General features: G+C 43.3%; 2 non-coding genes and 1 pseudogene across 2 annotated transcripts; 2 read left to right on the top strand and 1 right to left on the bottom strand.

Annotated features, from left to right (window-relative positions):
* Window positions 1-327: 327 nt before the first annotated feature.
* TRNAN-GUU lies at window positions 328-399 on the bottom strand. The gene has a single exon. It is a non-coding gene; the product is annotated as a tRNA-Asn (tRNA).
* A 320-nt stretch (window positions 400-719) lies between these two features.
* On the top strand, window positions 720-1390 carry LOC120251842 (annotated as a pseudogene).
* An 8547-nt stretch (window positions 1391-9937) lies between these two features.
* On the top strand, window positions 9938-10044 carry LOC120252107. The gene has a single exon (XR_005533655.1). It is a non-coding gene; the product is annotated as a small nucleolar RNA R71 (small nucleolar RNA).
* The last annotated feature ends 247 nt before the right edge of the window (window positions 10045-10291 follow it).

A 10291-nucleotide genomic window follows, 5' to 3' on the forward strand; every position in this document is an offset into this window, starting at 1 on the left:
AAATGCGTTCCTCGTCATTGTCATTAATATGTTTGCTCGCGGTAATTGTGTCCTATCGGGAGATTCGATGACTGCATCTTTAATGCAATGCTAGTACATCATATGAGAATTCTTAATTGGCTAGTTGTAAGTAAATAGCCCCAAGGCTATTTAAAAGATATTATCCAGGATCCACGCCGAGGATAGTGATTCTCAAATATCATAGAACAGAATGGGATACGATGAGATAGAATGCAATAGAAGGAACAGAACTGGTTACCTACTCATAACGGTCAAAGCAAGCCCTTTAGTTCAATTCTTCATTCTTCAATTAGGAATTAATAAAATCTCCCCAAGTAGGATTCGAACCTACGACCATTTAGTTAACAGCCAACCGCTCTACCACTGAGCTACTGAGGAACAATGGGAGATTCGACCTCATAGAGTTCAACTCCTGTTCTTAACCCATGAACAATATGAGCCCGAAGCTTCCTTCGTAACTCTCAGAACTTCTTCATAGTGGCTCCGTTCCATGCCTCATTTCATAGGGAACCTCAAAGTGGCTCTATTTCATTATATTCCATCTATATTCCAATTCCATTCATTTTATATCCCTTTGGTGTCAGTGACATAACATAAGAGATGTCATTTATAGTCTATCTCTTTCTATATATGGAAAGTTAAGAAATCATCATATAATAATCGAAAAATTGCAATGGAAAAGAAAAAGAAGGTTTGTTATGATTTTGAAATCTTTTCTACTAGGTAATCTATTATCCTTATGCATAAAGATAAGAAATTTGGTCATTGTGATCGGACTCTATTATGGATTTCTGACCACATTCTCCATAGGGCCCTCGTATCTCTTCCTCCTCCGAGCTCGGGTTATGGAAGAAGGAACCGAGAAGGAGGTATCAGCAACAACTAGTTTTATTACGGGACAGCTCATGATGTTCATATTGATCTATTATGCAGCTCTGCATCTAGCATTGGGTAGACCTCATACAATAACTGTCCTAGTTCTACCATATCTTTTTTTTAATTTCTTCTGGAACAGCTTTTTTAGATTATGGATCAACTACCAGAAAAACAATGCGTAATTCTCAACATTCAATGTGTATTCTTGAATAATCTCATCTTTGCAAAATTATTTGAACCATTTTCATTTTTACCAAGTTCAACGTTAGCAAGATTAGTCAACATTTATATGTTTCGATGCAACAACAAGATGTTATTTGTAACAAGAAGTTTTGTTGGTTGGTTAATTGGTCACTTTTTATTCATGAAATGGCTTGGATTGGTATTTATTATTCTGCATCCTTACAAAATAGATGAAACGGAAGAGATCCGAGCAAATGGAAAGGAAAAAACAAAGGATAAATTCAACTTTCACTTTATAGAGACATGCTAGAAAGATAGCCCTGGTTAAGATCTTATCTTGAGACCTCCCTAATTGGCGATTGGGAAGACTTAAAGAAGATAAAAAAGAAAATACTTAAGAGTTCCGTGTAGCAAGGCATTCCCCGAGGCCAAGGACGAGGTCGAACCGTCATTCCAGGATTTGCAGTCTGATACATTTCCATTATGTTACCTAGCCAAACCTGCCACCTCATGTGCCAAAGTAAAATGGTTGTTCTTCCTTCCCCACTCCATCTATTTTTACATGTGCGATGGTAGGCTCCACGTTCTATATGACCAGCGGCGGGTTACCAGAGAAGAGAAGAGAAGAGGGGACAACTTCTTTCAATCTTGTCTTGCTCAATCTTCCTTTTCAAATTGAAAGTTGCAAGACACTCCACTACAGTACAGAGGCCAGATAGAAGGTGGCTTCTTCTAGATGTATGTTCAGGCAAAGAACAGATAGAAGCTAGCTCTTGTTTTGGTTGCAACCATCCCAACATAATATAATTTAGCTGACCAAAGTAAAGCGGTCTTACAAAAGAGAAAGTTAGAGGATAGTAAGTAAGCTTAGAGTTCTGTTCCAAGTATTATGCCTTTTCACTATTTCAAGAGAAAAGTTGCTCATCTAGTCTTGCAGATCAATTGTTTATGCGGCAGTATGATGCGCTCGAAAATCTATCTTTCGCCTCTCCTCCTTTCCTTGTCTCCATTCTTCTTGATTTGCTTCTTTGCGCAAGCGCTTGGATCACCCCTAGTTGTATTTCATGATCCTTCGCTTCAGGATGCCCATCTTTTTTAGATAGCCAGGATCTGACATTGATTTCAGATTTTAATGCCAGATCCAGGTTTTAGGCGGCTGACAAGTTCCCCTTGCTTATATCCCGCAAGTGCACGGGGTTGTCGAAGTAATAATTCCAGGTGAGCGGGGTCGAATCCACAGGGAGTAGGGAGTGGAAATACTTAATTTGATTCTTAGCTATGTGGAAGATCAATTATGATAGGTTTTAAATTGATTCAATTCTCAACAATAAAATCAACAAGTGAAAGAGCAAAAGTAAGAAGAGGGTAAGGCAATCGATAAAGATGGGGTACTCGGATAATGCTTCAGCTAGGATAATCGCTTCAAGTGCAAGAACTCTGTATTATGCTTCCTAATCAATGCAATGGTGAGTCGTGGAAATCCTTACATACATAGTAACAAATCTAAGGTCAACTATACCTAACTCTATACATGTCCCGGAGGAGAAATTGAACAATCTCAACACCTCGCACTCGCATAGAGTTGCAATGAACTCTAGGGATTCCAGGTGATAAATCTCTTCCTAAATATAGACCTAACCCTTTGGTCCAGGGGGAAGGTACCTATCCACAATTAAGCCCTAGATACTAAGATCCTCTCAACGCTTCACTCCATTGCACGCGCAACTAGGTACCAGCGGAGGTTCATCCCTTAGACCACTCACTCTATTATGGCCGCAAAGAACTCAAGGAACGGAGGTAGAATCTATCACGCCGGAGGGGAAAGGGGACGCTCCTGTACCTCTCGACTCACCCTCTCAACCCTCTCCAACCTAGCTTTGTCTAACGCTTGTGGTGTATCACTCACTCACAAGGTTACTAACAAGAACTCTCAACCCTAGTGTCACTCTAGGGGAAATGTTCATACAATCAAGCATTCAATGTTGGAACTCACAATAAACATCAATTTATTGAAAGCATAATAAAGAAGTTCAATGAAACGAATACATCCTAGGGTTCACAATCATCCAAGTACCCACTAGGGGTTTAGCTCTCCATGGAGCTTAATACAATCAAAAGAAATCGAATGTAAAAAGCAATGAATCCATAAAGAAACCCCCTCGATGGTCGTATCGATGGTCTTGTGGAGAGTCCTCTACTCGTCGTCCAAAGATTCCTTCGCCCGGTATAGGATACGCCTCGATCGAAGCTCCCCTACCAACCTTCTTCCTAATGTAATCACGATGTTGAAGCCGTAGAACTTCTCCAAAACCTTGGCCAATACCCTCGAAAACCCTAGCCAAAGTCCTCTCACAAGTTGGGGAAAAGATGGAGAAAAAGAATACCAAAAATCGGGGCTGAAATCGGCTTTAAATAGGGCTGGAATCGAGGCGTCTGACGGGCGTGTATGATGTCACACGTCCCTGTGGAATTTCCACACGGGCGTGGATAATTTCCACACGCCCGTGTGGATTCTCTATTTCTCTGATTTCTCGGCCAGCTGCTACATGACTTTGCTACAGAGTTTCCTGCGTGCCTCATACGATCTAGGCCCCAGAAATACTGCCGAATTCCATACTTTCATTTGGGTAACACAAACGGGCACACGTTTACGTCGTGAATCACTTGCCTCTTCAATGATGTGCACGTTGGTGGATCTCTTGTTCTTGTATGCATAAATCGGAATGTTCGAGTGTGATCGCCTTTTGTGCCCCTCCAAATGAATGTGCTCACTCGAATACGAGGAGGTTGGCACACACTCTAGCATCTCACACCTGACCTATGTCTTCGCGTTTGAACCTTAGCAAGATCTCCTCCAAAATAGGTGCATTATGATCCACATTGGCCTATTTCCTTCATACTCGGCCTCACAACCCTACCCGCATAAAAAGTAACATAAAAAAACACATATTAATGTAAAAACCTGAGAAAAGTAATGCTCAACATAAGGAATGAAAGCTTCGCATTCATATCGCACAAGCACTTATCAAACTCCCCCACACTTAAGCTTTTGCTTGTCCTCAAGCAAATATTAAAACATTCTGTGCATTGATGAAGAAAATATTGAAAATGCTTGGCCTTAGGTTCACCAAAGTATACAAAGAGAGTATTCTACAAGTAAGGAAAATTTCAACACTAAATACGAAAAATCAATGCTCCATCTAAAAACTTGAATCAAAAAGGACAACAAACCCGAATTTCGTGTATGTGTGAGAACTCACTCAAAACAACCCAAGGTATACTCCTCAAAATTCTAAGTACAAAGGACTTATTTATCTACAAAAGTGACAAAAATTTAAAAGATGGCAGTAGCTTCACACATCCTCTAAGATAGCCCTTTCCAAAGCGGCCGCTAAGGTGGCTTTCACACTTTCGAGGTGGTAGCTCTTTCTACCCGAGTGGTACCTTTCACTCATCCTATGAGATAGCTCTTTCTCTCATTAGGGCATAACTAGTATCCGACTTATGAGAGTAGCTTCATACTTCATAGGTGGTAGCTCTTTCCACCCAACAAACACAAATAAACAATAAAACTATTTTGTTCCTTCTTTTCAATTTCAAATTTTTTTTTTATTTTTATTTTTAGCACAAGAAAATAAACCTAAGTAGTCTTTTTAACATCGAACATGAGTTTCCAATAGAGTTCAAAGAATGAGTAGTTCACTAAGTGTAAATCGGGCAAAAATTCCTAAAAATTCAAGCAAGAACTAGAGCATGAAAACATTCAATGTTAACAATTATCCTAGACTTAAGAATACAATCATTGCAACTACGGTGAACCACCATTGGCTATGTGAGCATGTATCAATCAAGAACAATAGAAAAGATGTGCGCATTATGAAACTCCGCCCCACACTTAAGTTGTACATTGTCCTCAATGTACACATGCAAGCTCACTCAAAATATATCATTCAAAAATAGATGTGGGAGAAGCAATCAAAACAATACTCCCCTAACTCCTGGTGTTGTGTTTGATGAAGCTAATTCATTGGGAGTAGTGTTCCGACGGGTTGTGAAGCTCGCACGGCCAAGTGCCAAAGCACCTTGGCCGTACTCATGACTAAGTCTCAATTTCCAAGAAGATAAGACCATCTACACGCACACACGAGGAGATTCAGTGAAGCTCAAGAAAAACAAAAATAACTCGAGTGTATAAAAGATGAAGCAATGAATACAACTCAATAATGCAAAAATAACATAAACTCGGAAGGAAAAACCCTTTTACGAGTGAATAAGTCTAAAAACAAGAAAATAAGATAAAGTAAAATGCATGAAAGTAAAACAAAGGTCAAGTGTCGAAGTAGCTCTCGGTCTCCGCTGCTGCTACTGCTGAAGTGGAAGCATATAGTGGGTCCTCTTGTGGTGGGGTCGAGGATGGAGGTCTTTGGAGGTCATGAAGATCCGGGTCTCGAGGAGATCTCGAAGGAAATCGAATCGGGGCCATAAGATCATGTCTTGAGCCGACTGCGAAGCCCAGAGCTCCTCTATCTCAGTCCAAATCTCTCTAACATCGGTATCCAGCCTCTCGATATGATCATAGGCTCGAATACCCGGTGCTACAGAAGATGGAGGAGTCAGCTGGACACCCCCGTAGTATCTCCTTCAGCTACGGTGGTCTCGGTGAGTCGGTAGGGTGAGAACATAAACCCACGGCCCAAACCTCCGTACCAACCCCATCATCCTGATCGTATCGAGCGTAGAGGCGATGGGCACAAGCTGTCCTCTCGGACCACGTGAGGCGTCGCCCAAACCCATTCCTAGAATGAGTCTAGTGATATAAGGGCCTACAAATAGTAGACCCACTCTCGTCGAACGACCCAGGTACTGCAAAACATCTGCTAGAATGCACCCTAAGTGAAGTGGTACATTGCGAGCAATGGAGTATGAGAAAAGCAGATCCAGTCTGGTCAAAGCGGCTGTGTTATCTGGTCGACCTGTCACGGACCTGCTGATGACTGCATGTATGTATCTGTAACTGAACCGGGACAAACTAGAAGCCTTCGATAATCCCAGTTCGTACTCCCCACGCCCACACAAAATCTTGTATGCATGATATGGGGTGACTGACACTGGAAAATCTACTGGTAGTCGTCCATACTCCACGGTACCTTTATAAGCGACATCGTATAGGCCCGTCCTAATCGAAAACTCAGTGATGCTCAAAGAGAATGGATGTCCGAATGACGAAACTGTATCGCCTCTGTAGTGTCAACCCTCCCATGTAGCAATCAAAACTCAAAGGACGCTAAAACCTCTAGCGTAAGTGTGAGGTAAGCTGGTTCACTAATTGTCAGCAGCCTCCTCCAGCTTTCCACTGCCAGCATCTCATCAATCTCATTAATCATCTCATCACCCTGCTAAATCTGTTGAAGCACTTGTAAATCCGCAAAGCAAGTCTGACCAAACCCGAGTGCTGAAAGTCTCTCGAAGCGAGCCTGATGCTCGGCGTTCAAGAATTCCATATGTATCGGCTCGGGTGAAGTAAGTCTGAGGCGCTTAACTTTGTTCTTCTTCGCTCGAGGTGCCATAGCTGCAGTGCAAAAGACGAAAACAATAAAAATCTCAGAAGCAATATACTGCAGAATTCCACACGGGCCTGTGGATATTACCCACGACCGATGTGGCTCTGCAGAGCGTGAAACTCCCGCACGGGTGCACAAAAAATCTTAACAATTCAATTGTAAAATCACTTCTAACTGCTTACTACACACCCATCATGCATGAAAACTCGCATTTAAAAGCATTCAACCCGTGAAAAACCATAATTGGCGAAGAAAAGAGGATAAAAGGATTACCGAAGAGATGAATATGAAAACGTCTGAAATTCGGTAAGATTAGCGAAGAAAATTCCTCCAAATAGCGACGAAGGGTCAAAAGATAATCGGGAACCATTTTCCGGTGACTGGAGAAGAAGAATGAGACAGATCACAAGGTTTTTAAGGAGAAAATCACGTCTCTTGGAATTCTGTGTATCCCCACGGGTGTGTGGAAATTACCCACGCCCGTGCGCCTCACTTCGAGAGCACCACAGGGGTGTACACACGTCCCTGTGCCTTCTCGGGAAAACACTCCCTTGACTCTGACTGATCTCACACGGGCGTGCGGAAAATACCCACGCCCGTGAGCTAGACCCACAGGGGCAGACGCACGCCCCTGTGGCTTCCCTGGTCATCTGAGAAAAATATCAAGTTGCCCACACGCCCGTGCGGAAATTCCCCACGGGCGTGGGCATTCACAGGCCTCAACTCACAGGGGCGGCCGCACGCCCCTGTGTTTTCTCGGGATGGAGGAGCAACCTGCAGAGTTTCGCACGGGCGTGCGGAAATTACCCACGCCCGTCCGTGGTTCACAAGGTCATCCACAGGGGCGAGTCCATGCCCCTGTGTATTCTCGGGAAAATCTGCCCAACTCTGTAGGAAGGCACACGCCCGTGTGGAAATTACCCACGGGCGTGCGCCAGTCGCATGGTCATCCACATGGGCTGCCGCACACCCCTGTGCCCTCTCTGGAAGAGTTCACAATACACACCCACGGGCATGTGGAATTTTCACACGTCCGTGTGTTTTCTCTGGATGACTTAGAAAAACCTGCAGGCTTTGCAGAACTAGCCTGAACATGTTTACACACTCAGAGCTTGCCCTATTGTGCAAAGTATACCAGATAAAAACACAAAATAGGACCCAAATGACCAAACATCGCCAATTCTCAACAAAACATGCAATGAATTCTTTTAAAACCCACAATAAAATCGCAGCACAAGCACTCAAAAATTGAAACACCAACATTTAACAATTTATTCATGCAAACAAACTAAACTAAAAGTACGAAAAATAGTAAACACTTTGGTTGCCTCCCAAGAAGCGCTTGTTTAACGTCACTAAGCTTGACGTATCTTTCTTACCTCACGGGGGTTCATGAATGAAGGTTGCCCTCTTACCCATAACTTGAAAGAATGATGAGCAAAGTCTCTTGAGGGTAGAGGGTGTACTATCGGGCTTCTGACCACCTAGCAATTGTTCGTCCAACTCTCTTGGCTCATGTACGTCTCCAACAGTCTTAGGGCATTTTCGGTGGCGTCTTCGAGCCCTCTTCATTTTTCGGAGCACCTTCTTTAAAATTCCCAGGGTAGATGTTTCCTCTCCGGTCAAACCAAGCATCAGTACTTCTTCATTGCTCTCCTCTTGGTCGAACAAACCTTCATACGGATCCAGGTTGAACATTTCCTGTATATATTCATCAACAATTTCATCAATAGTGTCTAGAAAATACAAAGTGTCATCAAAATCGAGAGAATGCCGCATGGCTTCAGTAAGGCGATAAGTTAGTTTATCGTCTCCGACTATCAATGTGAGCTCTCCGCCGTCCATGTCAATCAATGCTTTGGAAGTCCGCAAGAATGGTCTCCCAAATATCAAGGGTACATCTGCATCTTCATCAACATCTAGCACTACAAAGTCAACCGGAAAAATATACTTGTCCACCTTGAATGATGCCTCTCGGATGTCGTACCGTTCGTTCCGCCAATTGTAAAGTCATCCGAGTAGGCCTAGGCTCACCCAAGCCTAGCTTTTGGAAGAAAGTATATGGCATGACGTTGATACTTGCCCCTGAATCCGCCATTGCCATTTCCTCACCTAAGTTTCCGATGTTACATGGAATAATGAAGCTTCCTGGGTCTTTTTTCTTGTTCGGCATGTTCTTTTATAACACAGTCGAGCATGAAGCATCAAGCACTACTAAAGCACTCTCTTCCAATTTTCTCTTGTTGGTCAATAGGTCTTTCAGGAACTTCGCATACTTAGACATTTGAGCCAAAGCCTCAACAAAAGGAATGTTGATGTGGAGTTGTTTGAACAAACTCAGGAACTTCTTATACTGGTCATCCCCTTGGTCGTTCTTCAATCTAGAGGGATAAGGGATTCTTAGCTTGAAAGGTGGGGGTGCCACCGCTTTCTTTTTGTTTGCTCCCTTTTAAACCTCTATGACCTCGGGTGCGTGTTCTTTTGGCTTATCACTCGGAAGCCACCCTTCAATCTCACCACCGCTTCTCAAAGCGATCGCCTTCACATGTTCTCTCGGGTTGGTTTCCGTGTTGCTTGGTAAACTTCCAAGTGGCCTTTCGGAAAGAGATTTCGCAATTTGCCCAACTTGATTTTCAAGGTTGTGCAAGGAGGCGGTGTGATTGCAAAGTGTAGCCTCGATTGATTCAAACCTTGTATTTGCCTATTGAACAAATCTAGCCAAGTGCTTCTCCAAATCCGTCATTCGGGTTTCCAAACCTGAAATTCTGTTTTCCACTTGAGGGGCTTGTTGTTGTTGTTGGAACCCCGATGGCCCCATGGTCTTCTGTGGTCCTTGATTACCCCATAAAAAGTTGGGATGATTCTTCCAACCTGAATTGTAGGTGTTGCTGTATGGATTCCCTTGAGGTCTCATTCCATTACCTACAAAGTAAAAATTCTCAAATGAAGAAACATCACCAATGACAATTGGGCAATCGGAGGGCGCATGTCCTCCACCACAACCGGTGCAATTGGTCACGGCCGCCACTCTATTTGAAGCTATAAGATCTAGCTTCTTACTCAAACTCTCCACTTGGGCCGCCAATGAAGTTACAGCATCAATTTCATGGAGACCGGCCACCTTTTTCTTCTCTCTAGCATTTCACTGGTAGCTATTTAACCCCATTTCCTCAATCAATTGACGAGCCTCGTCAGGGGTCTTGCTACCTAAGATACCTCCTGCCGCCGCATCCAAGAGTTGCCTTGTACTCGGGTTCAAACCATTGTAGAAGGTTTGAACAATCATCCGCTCCGGGAATCCGTGTTGCGGACACTTGCGCAGGAGTTCCTTGAACCTTTCCCATGTCTCCAATAGAGACTCCAATTCCAACTGCATAAAGGATGAGATCTCATTCCTAAGCTTTCTTTGATTTTTCGGGAGGGAAATAACGGGCTAGAAAGCTTCTACCATCTCCTCCCATGTAGTGATTGATGCCCTAGGTAATGAGTGTAGCCACTGCTTTGCTTTCCCCTTTAAGGAAAATTGGGAAGGCTCTCAATTTGATGGCATCATCCGTCACACCATTTATCTTGACATGTCACACACCTCGAGGAAGCTCTCTATGTGACTATTTGGATCCTCATCGGCCAAACCGTTGAATTGTGCGGAC

Source organism: Dioscorea cayenensis, chromosome 20 (assembly GCF_009730915.1).
Source record: "Dioscorea cayenensis subsp. rotundata cultivar TDr96_F1 chromosome 20, TDr96_F1_v2_PseudoChromosome.rev07_lg8_w22 25.fasta, whole genome shotgun sequence".
NCBI lineage: Eukaryota > Viridiplantae > Streptophyta > Magnoliopsida > Dioscoreales > Dioscoreaceae > Dioscorea > Dioscorea cayenensis.